The sequence below is a fragment of the Acanthochromis polyacanthus genome, chromosome 16, assembly GCF_021347895.1.
Source record: "Acanthochromis polyacanthus isolate Apoly-LR-REF ecotype Palm Island chromosome 16, KAUST_Apoly_ChrSc, whole genome shotgun sequence".
NCBI lineage: Eukaryota > Metazoa > Chordata > Actinopteri > Pomacentridae > Acanthochromis > Acanthochromis polyacanthus.
The window spans coordinates 24,642,298-24,654,634 of record NC_067128.1 but is presented as its reverse complement, the minus strand read 5'-3'; the positions used below and the strand labels follow the sequence as shown (position 1 = coordinate 24,654,634).

Genomic DNA, 12,337 nt, shown 5'->3' with positions numbered 1-12,337 from the left:
TCTCTCTTCTTCGTTTTGCTATTTAAATGGATTTTTTTCCACTAGATCCTGAAGAGCACCCAGTACACCTTCTTCTATCCACTGATGCACTCATCTTTTGCTTGTTTTTACATCAAAGGTTTTATTTAACCTTCAGAGAGATTAGTTCAAATTTCAGTCTGTTTATTGCACTTGATTTACAGTTTATGCAACTCCAGCCATCAGTTATGACAAAGCTGTGCTCAACAAAGATCTCAATAGGTCCAACGGGCAAAAAAGAAGTGGTCAGACACTCAAAATATTCAAAGACATCAGTGGATAACTCAAATTAATTACTATTTTTTTGAAGCTAGGAGGCATAATATATCATTCTAGCATTGTCATTGTGTGCATGCACAATAAGGAAGTAAGGCAAATTAACTGGAGCACAGCATGCTCCATCTTATTTTGCTACTTGATACAAAAGCAGCATTCACACAGATCTAATTTTCCATGATTAATCTATAAGAGAAGTCTGATAGAACAGTTCTTGGATACAGTTTTTTTTTTAAATTTACTACAGGAGTTTGTTGACATGCAGGTTCCGCATGTCCACAGTAAAATAAGTGAGAAACAGGAAAGAAACACTGAAAAGAAAAAAAAAATGCAATGTCAGTTTGAGAGTTGCAAAATTAGTGGTATATTAATTACAAACACAATTTTAGCATGATCAGCTGCAATATTAAAGTTGAAAATGTTTTGCCCACAGAAAACAGAGCTCACAAAAAACAGCCCACAGAGACAAAATCATGTGCTTTCATATTGGGTAAATCTTTTTTTAAATTAATTATTGGTCATAAACCTATCTGAGCTGCTGCACTGCAGTTCCTGATGGAGACTAGAGGTTTCTCTGTGCACAGCTGCCTAGCTAGCTTCTAACTGCCTGCAAGTGAGGTGTTAATGGAATATCAGTAAATTGTAATGTCCTTTAATAAAGCAGGGCTCCAGACTAACTTTTTTTCCCCTAGGAGCACAGTAGCCCCTAACTTAAAATTTTAGGAGCGCAAGCAGAAAATTTAGGGCGCACACCAAAATCAACTTGCAAAGTAATTATAGACATTTCCTCTCATTTTCACTGTATTACTGATAAATACTTGAACAATAAATGCAGAAACTATAATGTTTTCAATTCACATTTTATTGTGCAGCAGTTGACACAACATGACAAGAAAAGCACTCCAAGAGCGCAGTACTCCGCCATGGGTGCTCAGTTGACATATAATTTCCGACGGATGAAATCTTTAATAAAAAGACCTTGTACTGAGCACAGGAATGTGTTATGCATGTGCATGTTATGTATTTATAATGAAACACATGTATTTTACCCTTATAAGGGTCTGTTGATCAGTTCATCAATTTTGGCAAGCCTTTGTTTTGCTAGTGTTAAAACAACCATTCCCTCCAGGCTTTTATTTTGAAGGCATATTTTTACTGGTATGGGCTTTTATTTTGTGACCATTAATGTCAGTTGGCAAACCTGCTCATTTGTGCATTACTGTCAGCTACTGGGCTGAAGTGTGGAGCAGTAGTTTGTCAGCAACAAAAAATATATTTAATGGTAATTTAAAAAAATGGCAAATTTACGGGTCACACAAAAATTTACTCGCACTGTCTCAAATTATAGTCGCAAAATGCGACTATTTAGTCGCAGTCTTGAGCCCTGTAAAGTGATATTCAGCAGATTAGTCTTACTGTTGAAGCAGATTTCTTACATTAGCAGAAAGGTAGCACCACACTGAAGTGAAAGCAGTGCTGTTTATTTGAATGTGAAAGTGAAAAACAATATTCTGTCATTAAAAGTTAGTGAATAACTGTGATAGAGAATTGTGATCTAAATATTGATCAAAATGCCTGTATTTTTTCCCACTACTTACCACAAAAAAACAAACATCACAATGTCATCTTTTTTGCAGTATAATGCAGCATCAATTTGTAGGTTCAACCACAAGCCAGCACACACTTTAAGGTCTATAGAAATCCCTTATCTGATTGCACATATTTACAGCAGGCAACAGCTGAACCTCAAAGTCTCCAAATATATGTACCTGACCACTTCTCTGGAATGCATGAATACTGTTGATGACTCTTGTTTGTTACTTTATTGGATCTATTTTAAGAGTTCCAAATTCCACTATTACACAGATTTCAACTATTTAAGTACGGTACAATGGCATTAATAAAACACGAGTTCCAACCAATAATAAGGCAGTACAAAAATCCCAAAACACTAGTTTTCTACAAGTTGGATAATATTTGACAAAATATAGCAGTGCAGCTCTGCCAACTCCTTCTTACTGTGTAAGAGGAAGAGGTCAACTATGATTTAAAAGCCTCTGATCCATTTTAAGGGCCTCATGTCTGAGCCCAGGCACCTATATAAACTTTGCTAGTCATCCATCCACTTCTTCTTTCCATCACTTCTTTCTTTGCTTTTCCTTCCTTGAAAGACGATGCAGAGCGCCCTTAACACTTGATTTTTCCCTAAAAGCTAAACAGAGCTTCACTTCTAACTCATGACAATGATTTTGTATTAGGCATAAACCATAGAAAATATTCGTATTTCTGAACGGGTGAAGCTGCTAAATTTCAGGCAGCCATCAAAAATAACAGCAGTACAAAAACAAAACCAATATGTGTTAAAAAGACAGAAGAAAAGACAATCTTGTGGGGGAAGATTACCGTCAAGCACCAGCATAGATGAGATAACGTGGAAAATCTAGACTGAAAGTGGGACACACAGGCCTGAGGCATGGGAGCCGTCCCTTGTGGCAGGTCTTGGTCTTGTAGTGCTGTTAAACACCATTTCTGCTGTTCTACTGCTTCCCACTGAAAAAAAGCTCTAATGGTTAAACCAAGAAGCAAGACAAACAGACGCTTAGGACTTTTCATGCACGGTTAAGCTTTCTCTGCAGGGCTTCTGGCTGAACAGCGGGAAAACTGGGTTATGGCAGACATATGAGGAGCAGGACTAAGGTGACTAAAGCTTATGGTATCAAGATAAAATCATTAGGTCCTTAGTCCCACAAAATAAACTGGCTCGAGTGCTCACATTCAACACAATCAAAAATTTGCTCAAATGATTGAAAACTGTATCATATTACAAAAAAGTACATCATTTTTAAGTTAGAGTAGAGTTTATCCTCTTATAACCAATACAAAACAAATTCTTTAGAAAGGTTAAATCTGAGTACAGCTGTGATTTCGAATTAGCCAAAACGCATAACCATGGCTGCAAAACATCTGTGAATACCAGAAATGCCAGAAAAACTGAAAAATAAAATCAGTGGAAACACAGGCCCTTTGCAGCAGATCAAGAAGTATAGAGGTATAGTATAGTCCCATTAATCAGAGATGTAATGGTCGTCCTACTAAAAAGACCCCACAAAAAGTGGACAACGTGCACAATTTAGCTCTGAAAAACATACACTATATTGCCAAAAATATTCGATCACCCATCCAAATAATCAGAATCAGGTGTTCCAATCACTCCCATGGCCACAGGTGTATAAAATCAACCACCTAGGCATGCAGACTGCTTTTACAAACATTTGTCAAAGACTGGGTCGCTCTCAGGAGCTCAGTGAATTCCAGCGTGGAACTGTGATAGGATGCCACCTGTGCAACAAATCCAGTCATGATATTTCCTCGCTCCTAAATATTCCACAGTCAACTGTCAGTTGTATTATAAGAAAGTGGAAGTGTGTGGGAACGACAGCAACTCAGCCACCAAGTATTAGGCCACGTAAACTGACGGAGCGGGGCCAGCAGATGCTGAGGAGTATAGTGCCAAGAGGTTGCCAACTTTCTGCAGAGTCAATCGCTACAGACCTTCAAACTTCATGTGGCCTTCAGATTAGCTTACGACCAGTGCGCAGAGAGCTTCATGGAATGGGTTTCCATGGCCGAGCAGCTGCATCCAAGCCATACATCACCAAGTTCAATGCAAAGCGTTGGATGCAGTGGGGTAAAGCACGCCACCACTGGACTCTAGAGCAGTGGAGACACGTTCTCTGGAGTGACGAATCACGCTTCTTCATCTGGCAATCTGACGGACGAGTCTGGGTTTGGCGGTTGCCAGGAAAACGATACTTGTCGGACTGCATTGTGCCAAGTGTAAAGTTTGGTGGAGGGGGGATTATGGTGTGGGCTTATTTTTCAGGAGCAGGGCTTGGCCCCTTAGTTCCAGTGAAAGGAACTCTTAATGCTTCAGCATACCAAGACATTTTGGATAATTCCATGCTCCCAACTTTGTGGGAAGAGTTTGGAGCTGGCCCCTTCCTCTTCCAACATGACTGTGCCAAGGTCCATAAAGACATGGATGACAGAGTCTGGTGTGGATGAACTTGACTGGCCTGCACAGAGTCCTGACCTCAACCCAGTAGAACACCTTTGGGATGAATTAGAGCGGAGACTGAGAGGCAGGCCTTCTCGTCCAACATCAGTGTGTGACCTCACAAATGCGCTTCTGGAAGAATGGTCAAAAATTCCCATAAACACACTCCTGAACCTTGTGGACAGCCTTCCCAGAAGTGTTGAAGCTGCTATAGCTGCAAAGGGTGGACCGACGTCATTTTGAACCCTATGGATTAGGAATGGGATGTCACTTACGTTCATATGCGAGTCAAGGCAGGTGAGCGAATACTTTTGGCAATATAGTGTAGGTAGGGCACTGTTGAGCATCGAGTATGTAGGACGTGTTTCCCTATTGCTCCGTGAGTTTGTGATAAATGTAACTTTTTGACGCAGTTTTTTCATTTATTTCGACCTTGGCTCGGCAACATTACGTGCTTGGACTTATTAGGTGCGCTTTTTGGTATACTTTGACAACTGATGGTGACTTCACGTACGAAAGCAGACTCCTCACGGACAGGCCGAACGAAGCCCTCGCACTCAGGTGAAGCTGCTTCGTCGCCGAGAGATGCTACTGGCTCTCTGTGCGGCCCAAACATGCAACAGTTACAAGCTATGCTGGATGGACTAAAGGTGGATATTTGTGGTAAGATAGACTCGCTGTCCTCCGACTTGCGGGCTGAGATCTCTTCAGTATGGGAAGATTTGAAGCATTCTATTGAACGGATCCAGCAAAAACTGAGTTCTCACGACCAAGCTATCGGTGAGTTGGAGCGCAAGTGCACTGACCACGGTGATCTGTTAACCACCTTAGACTCCGTGGTTGCCACGCTTAAAGCTCAAGTCAAAACGTTGGCGGATAAGTGCAAGGATTTGGAGGGGAGAGTGAGAAGGAACAACTTAAGGTTGGTCGGCGTGCTGGAGGGGGTTGAGGGTGCGCGCCCGACCAAATTTGTTGCTCAGCTGCTGAAGGAATCTCTCCGCTTAGATGAGGTGCCCCTGCTACACTGCGCTCAGCGTGCTCTCCGACCCAAACCCAAGGAGGGTGAACAGCCCCGGCCCTTTGTTATCAGAGTGCACTTTTTCCATGTGAGGAATAATATTTTACGTCGGACCGGAGAAGCTTCTCGGAGCTCTCCTCTCATGTACCAGGGTAAGAGACTGTTCCTTTATCCAGACTACACCTCATCTATTGCCAAGAAACGCGCTGCTTTCGCGGATGTCAAGCGCCGTCTACATTCATGTCCTGGGGTGGAGTTCGGCTTGAGATTCCCTGCCATTCTCAGGATTTCTCTGCCTGGTGGAGCCACACACACCTTCGAAGACCCGGTAGCTGCAATGGACTTTATGAAGGCAAACATTAAGACTGGAGCCACCTCTGATGCTACTGTCTGAGTTAACTAGTTGCCTGTTTGAACAAGTGGCTTGTTTATGCTCTCTTTTTTTTTTTTTGCATCCAGTTGGTAAGCTACTTCACTCATGACTGTTCTTTCTGAATTACTTTCACATCACAAGTGTTTATTACTGTGCCTGATTTTGCATCACTTTATTTCTTATCATAAACTCTACGAGACACTAGGTTTTGTTACGGAGCATGTTAGGATGTTTTCTCTAATTTGTGGGTTTAGCTTGCATCTAGTTCGGGGTGGCGCTTCAGCATGGGTGGGGGGTGGGATTGGGGCACGTTCTTTCTCTTTTGTATTGTGTATGGGTTGGTCACCACTCTGTTTTGGTTGTTTTTTTTTTCTGCAAGTTCTATACATTACATGCCACACTCTGTGCCGCACTCCATATGTACACACACCATTTGTCTTGCTTATTTAGCATATGACTCATTTTAGACCATTGCAACAGTTGGGGGTAGGACTCAAATTAGTTTGCTGGAACTGTAATGGTTTGAATCAACCTATTAAGTGTAGCAGGGTGCCGCACCACCTTCAGCAATTAGGAGCCCACATTGTTTTCCTTCAAGAGACTCATTTGAAACCTGCTGTTCACATTAAGCTTCGGAAGAGATGGATTAGTCAGGTATTTCATTCAACATTCCAGGGAAAGTCTAGGGGTGTAGCCATTCTTATTCACAAATTTGTTCTTTTTATATGTTCTAATGTGATCTCAGATCCGAATGGGAGATTTGTTATGGTAACAGGACAGCTCTATAACCGTTCAGTAATTCTTGCAAATGTATATGGTCCTAACTGGGATGATGTAACCTTTTTCAATTGTATGTTCTCCAAACTGCCAGATATGACAACTCACTCTTTCATTATGGGGGGGGGACTTTAATTGTTGGCTTGATTCGGTGTTGGATCGCTCATCTGCCAGACCTGCTGTGCCTTCGAGGTCTTCCAAAGCTATTTTGAACTTTATGGATGAGTTCTCTGTTTCCGACCCCTGGCGTTTTCTTAATCCATCTAGAAGAGTATATTCTTTTTTCTCTCATGTCCAAAATTATTTTACCCGGATTGACTATTTTCTTATAGATAACCGATTACTTCATTCAATTCAGTCATGTTCCTATGAACCTATTTTAATATCAGATCATGCTCCAATTACACTGGAGTTGCATATTAAGGAACGTGATAATACACGCCCCCTCTGGTGTCTTAATACACGGCTTTTGTCCAACGAAGATTTTGTTAAATTTGTATCCAATCAAACAGACTTCTTTCTTGCTGTCAATAGGACTCCGGGGTTCTCAGCGTCTCTTCTTTGGGAGACCTTGAAGGCATACATAAGAGGTGAGATTATTTCATATGTCAGTTATGAGGATAGGCAGAGGAGAAAAAAACTGCAAGAATTAAGTCAACAAATCATGCAGCTTGATAATATTTATGCTTCTTCACCATCCCCTAACATATACAAAGAGCGTCTCTCTCTTCAGGCGGAGTTTGATGTTCTTTCCACCAACCGAGTGGAGGACCTTTTATTTAAGTCAAAAATATTTTTATTATGAACACGGTGACAAAGCAAGTAAACTTTTGGCAAATCAGTTGCGGCAGGCTTCCTCCTCACATCAAATTCCACAAATCCAAACTTCAGCTGGTGTGACAACAGACCCTGTACAAATTAATGATCATTTTAAAGAGTTGTATTCAGCCCTGTATACCTCAGATTCTGAGACTGACCCTTCTGCTTTTGATAATTTCTTTAATTCATTGGACATACCCAAAGTAGACCCAGACTCAGTTAAAAAGCTGGACGGGCCAATTACTGTTGGTGAGCTTAGGGGGGCAGCGTTCTCTATGCAATCTGGAAAATGCCCAGGACCGGATGGTCTACCAATTGAGTTTTATAAGACTTTTTATGATAAGTTAGCACCATTTCTGATTGAGATGTTTACAGAATCATTTAACCTATGTAAATTACCTCAGACTCTTAATCAAGCATCAGTCTCATTAATCCTAAAAAAGAATAAAGATCCCTTGGCTTGTTCAAGTTACCGTCCAATTAGTCTCTTAAATGTCGATGTTAAACTTTTGTCCAAACTACTAGCCATGAGGCTGGAGACTGTTTTGCCCTCCATTATTTCCCCTGACCAGACAGGGTTTATTCTAAACAGGTTCTCTTTCTTTAACCTCAGACGACTCTTTAATGTAGTATATACACCCTCCACTTCATCTTTGCCGGAAGCTCTGATCTCATTAGACGCAGAGAAGGCGTTTGACCGTGTGGAGTGGAGTTACTTATTTTACACCATGGAGAAGTTTGGGTTTGGTCAGGGGTTTATTTCTTGGGTAAAGCTCCTTTATTCGTCCCCGATGGCCTCAGTTAGAACGAACAATACACGCTCAGAATATTTTCCTTTGCGTCGCTCTACCCGTCAAGGCTGCCCCTTAAGTCTTCTTCTGTTCGCCATAGCTATCGAGCCACTTGTTGTGACACTGCGCTCAGACCCCCGTATAACTGGTGTTACCAGAAACGGCTTTGAACAGAAAGTCTCACTTTATGCAGATGATTTGTTGGTATATCTCTCTAATTTATCTGTTTCGGTTCCTGTCACTCTTGATGTTCTTAATTCTTTTGGCTGTATTTCAGAGTATAAACTCAATTTGGACAAGAGCGAGCTGTTTCCTTTAAATGACGCAGCTCGTAATCTTATGCAGAATTTCCCATTCAGAGTTGTCCCATTTGGTTTTACATATCTCGGTATTCAGGTTACAGACAAATTTGAGGACCTATTCAAATTTAACTACACCCCTTTATTGTCTCGCATTCAGGTAGATTTTCAGAGGTGGTCTTTGCTACCTCTGTCTCTTGTGGCTTGAGTTAATGCTGTTAAGATGAACATTCTCCCCAAGCTGTCCTATCTTATTCAGAGTGTGCCGATTTTTATTCCCCAGACCTTCTTTAATAAACTAGATGGCTTAGTTACTCAATTCATATGGAGTGGGGGGGCCCCTTGGCTGCGTAGGGAAGTATTGCAGAGGCCAAGATCTCTTGGAGGACTCGCCCTGCCAAATTTTAAGTTTTACTATTGGGCGGCCAACCTTAAAGTAATTTAGCTATGGATCCTTCTAGAGGGGCTACCTGCTTCCCCTTCTTGGCTAAATATAGAGGTGTCGTCTACCAAACCAGCCTCATTGACAGTGCTTATCCATACTCCCATCAGTCTTGCAGTCTCTTCCTACTGCAAAAATATTTTATTAAATCTACTCTGAGAATTTGGAAGCAATTTCGACGTCATTTTGGTCTACAGACCTTTTCTTATTTAGCTCCAATTTCGGCTAATCCTGTTTTTTATCCTTCTCTTCTTGATAGTACATTTTCTCTGTGGCGCACTTCTGGTATTAGACAGTTTAGCGATTTGTATATAGATAATACATTTGCATCATTTCAGCAACTCTCTGAGAAGTATCATTTGCCAAAGCAGCATTTTTTCAGATATTTACAGATCCATAATCTGAGTTCTCACTTCCCTGCTCTACCGAGGGCCTCACCTATTGACTCATTCTTAATGCCATTTCTGGCCATAAAAGGTATGATCTCACATTTGTATGATCTTATTTATTCATTGCGGCCAACTTCATTATTAAAAATCAAGACACAGTGGGAGGAAGATCTGGGGGAGGAGATCTCCGCGGAGCTTTGGGATATTGCTTTACGTCGGGTTCATTCTTCCTCTATTTGTGCTAGGCATGGTCTGACCCAGTGCAAAATTTTGCATCGGATACACTTTACTCGAGTCAGACTCTCAAAAATTTATAATGATGTTGACCCTACTTGTAATAGATGCCACCAGGCTCCAGCTACCCATCTTCATATGTTTTGGTCGTGCCCGTTGTTATTTTCTTATTGGTCGCAAATATTTGACTCCATTTCAGTTTGTACCATGACACGACTCGAACCGACAGCACTCACAGCATTATTTGGAGTTTTGCCCCCTACGTTGTCACTTCCTAAATATAAGGCGGACTTTGTAGCATTTGTCACCCTGTTAGCTAGACGCCTGATTTTGTTGAAATGGAAGTCTCCTAATCCTCCCTCTCATGCTTCATGGATCAAGGACATTCTTTACTTTATTAAGATGGAAAAGATAAGGTGTACATTGAATGGTTCTCTTGAAAAATTTAACAAACCTGGAGACCTTTCCTCAAATATGTAGAGGTACTAGTGTTTACTGTTGTTCCAGACTGACTGCTTTTACCATATGCCCCGGACTGTGTGTGTAAGGTGCCCACTTGTGTGCATGGGGTGGCGTTGGGATGCTTTTTAATTTCAAAATTATTTATTTATTTTTCAACTCTGTGCATTTTACATTTAACTCAACCATTGCGTGGTGACCAGGAGGTTTGTTTTGTTGTTGCTCTGTTTGTGGCACACTTTTTTTTTTCTTTTTGTACTTGACACAACTTTGGAATCTGTGATGATACCACTTGCAATAATTATGTGATTAAAAACTCAATAAACAAACTTGTGCAAAAAATATAGTGTAGGTAAGTGTTTCACACTTGAGTTGTCAATGGAAACTGAGTTTCTCTGACAGCTCAGACTGTGTAAGGAGATTGTATGAAGTCAACCTGTATGAATGGTAAGCACAAAACTGTGGGACAGAATACAATCTTTGTCCAGATAAGACCAAGATAAATTGGTTCAGATGGTTCAGATGGCTCAGACTGGCTCCGATGGAGTCCAGCATGTTTGGCACGAACCTAACCAGGTTAACCACAATGAATACATAGTCCTGACATTGAAGCACAGTAGTGGGAGTGTGGCAATAGGGGGATGCATGATGGTGAAAGGTGTTGTGCATGTGACATTTACAGATGACACCATGAATGCCTGTGAATCTAAAAAAATAAAATAAAATACTGGCTAACAGTTAGCAGAGGCTCAGCAGAACATGAATATTCCTGCATAATAACCATTCAAAGCACCCTGCCAAAATCACAGAAAAAAAAAAAGATCTGAATCCCAGTAATGCGAAGGTGTATGGGCTTTTGTTGCATTGAGTTATTACTGTGGGATCTGTAGTTTTAATATGGTAATGCCAAAGTGTTAGTTTTTCTTATTTCACTTATGAGCAAATACTCTACTGTTAAATTAAAAAGTAATGCAATTACAATAAGGTGATCCCATTTAAAATTATTTGGCAATGAAGTGATATTGCACAGGTGTGTACTTACTTCTACTGTACACTGTAGGGAGTTATCATTCTTTTGCACATGGTGGTAACAACCTCTACTAATTCTCTCATACTTATCCAAAGTCACTTTTTGTAATAAACAGACACAATTATGCAAATGCTCAGGTGTCAAAATAACAGAGCAATTTAAGTTTCCCAATTCAGTTTACATGTGTTTTTGTAGTTTTCGGAAAAGGCTTATGATTGTGTTTTCATTGCTCTGCAAAGATATAGGGTACCAGGAGACTTCAGGTCAGTCCTGACTTGGATAAACAGAGTAAGAGCTGTGTCCAAATAGGTGGTAGTTAATGAAGCATGTTCTCTCCCAGTATTCAACTGAGCCTCCAACCTCCAAGTCAAAGGCTATGATACACTACATTTGACAGCGGATTATCCTCTTCAGGAAGGGAGTAAATTGTTTCCCCAATGGAGAGCTTCAGTATGTTAGGGTCAAAGGTAACATTTGACATCAGAGGTGTTTTAGGCAGCAGAGGAGGATTCTAGAACAGCCCCAGAATGTGTAGAATATACGGTATCTCATATTGTGGATATAAATCTTTGGGTCAGTACTTCAGAAGAAGATGGAGGACATGGCTGCGGAGAAGGATTACACATACTATACACTGAAATATATATGGCAGAAATCAAGCAACATCTTCAAAAAAAACCATGAGAGCTTAGGAAACTATCATTTAATGTTATCGGGTTGTCAAATTTGACAAACTCAAATCACTTCCCACACGAATTTATCAAAAATAAACCAAGTGGTTGACAAATGACTGTGGCTGCTCACAAGAATCTTCATTCATCCATTTACCAAATTAATATCTTCTACTACACTGCCCAAAACTTCTTGAAACCTTTGATCAAATCTGTCTTTCACATCATTTTGCAAGCTTTCCAAAAGGACAACAAGCAGGACGCGCAAAATGAATCCTGCTGAGAAAAAAAATATTATGCACACTTACACAAAAATGCAAAACAATCCTATGTCCATTCAGTACATACTAAAGGGGGGGAAACATCCTTTAGAATTTCCAACTGGGGAAGAGCTCCATGTTCCCATGGGGAGTCTTCTCTTAGAAATATAGGTTGGAGGTTTACTGCTTTTCTCTCAGTGGTACTAATTTTTCATGAGGACTTCTCTTTGGGGTCAGGAGTGGAGGAAAGAAGCCTGAAAAACCTGAGAGTTGCCTCAGGGCATTAAGGAACTGGGACTTTGGCACAAATGTGTGATATTTCTCTTACAGTCCCCCCCCCCCATGAAGCCAGACATTGGAAGCTATTTCCTCATAGAATTACAGGTCGCTAGTTCTCATAAAACAAGGTTTGTTTAGGCTGACC

General features: G+C 40.8%; 1 protein-coding gene across 3 annotated transcripts in view; it reads right to left on the bottom strand.

The window, feature by feature from the left end:
- The window catches only part of nudt14 (nudix (nucleoside diphosphate linked moiety X)-type motif 14), a 74,108-nt gene that overhangs the window by 21,584 nt on the left and 40,187 nt on the right, over nt 1-12,337 (bottom strand). The window lies entirely within an intron of this gene.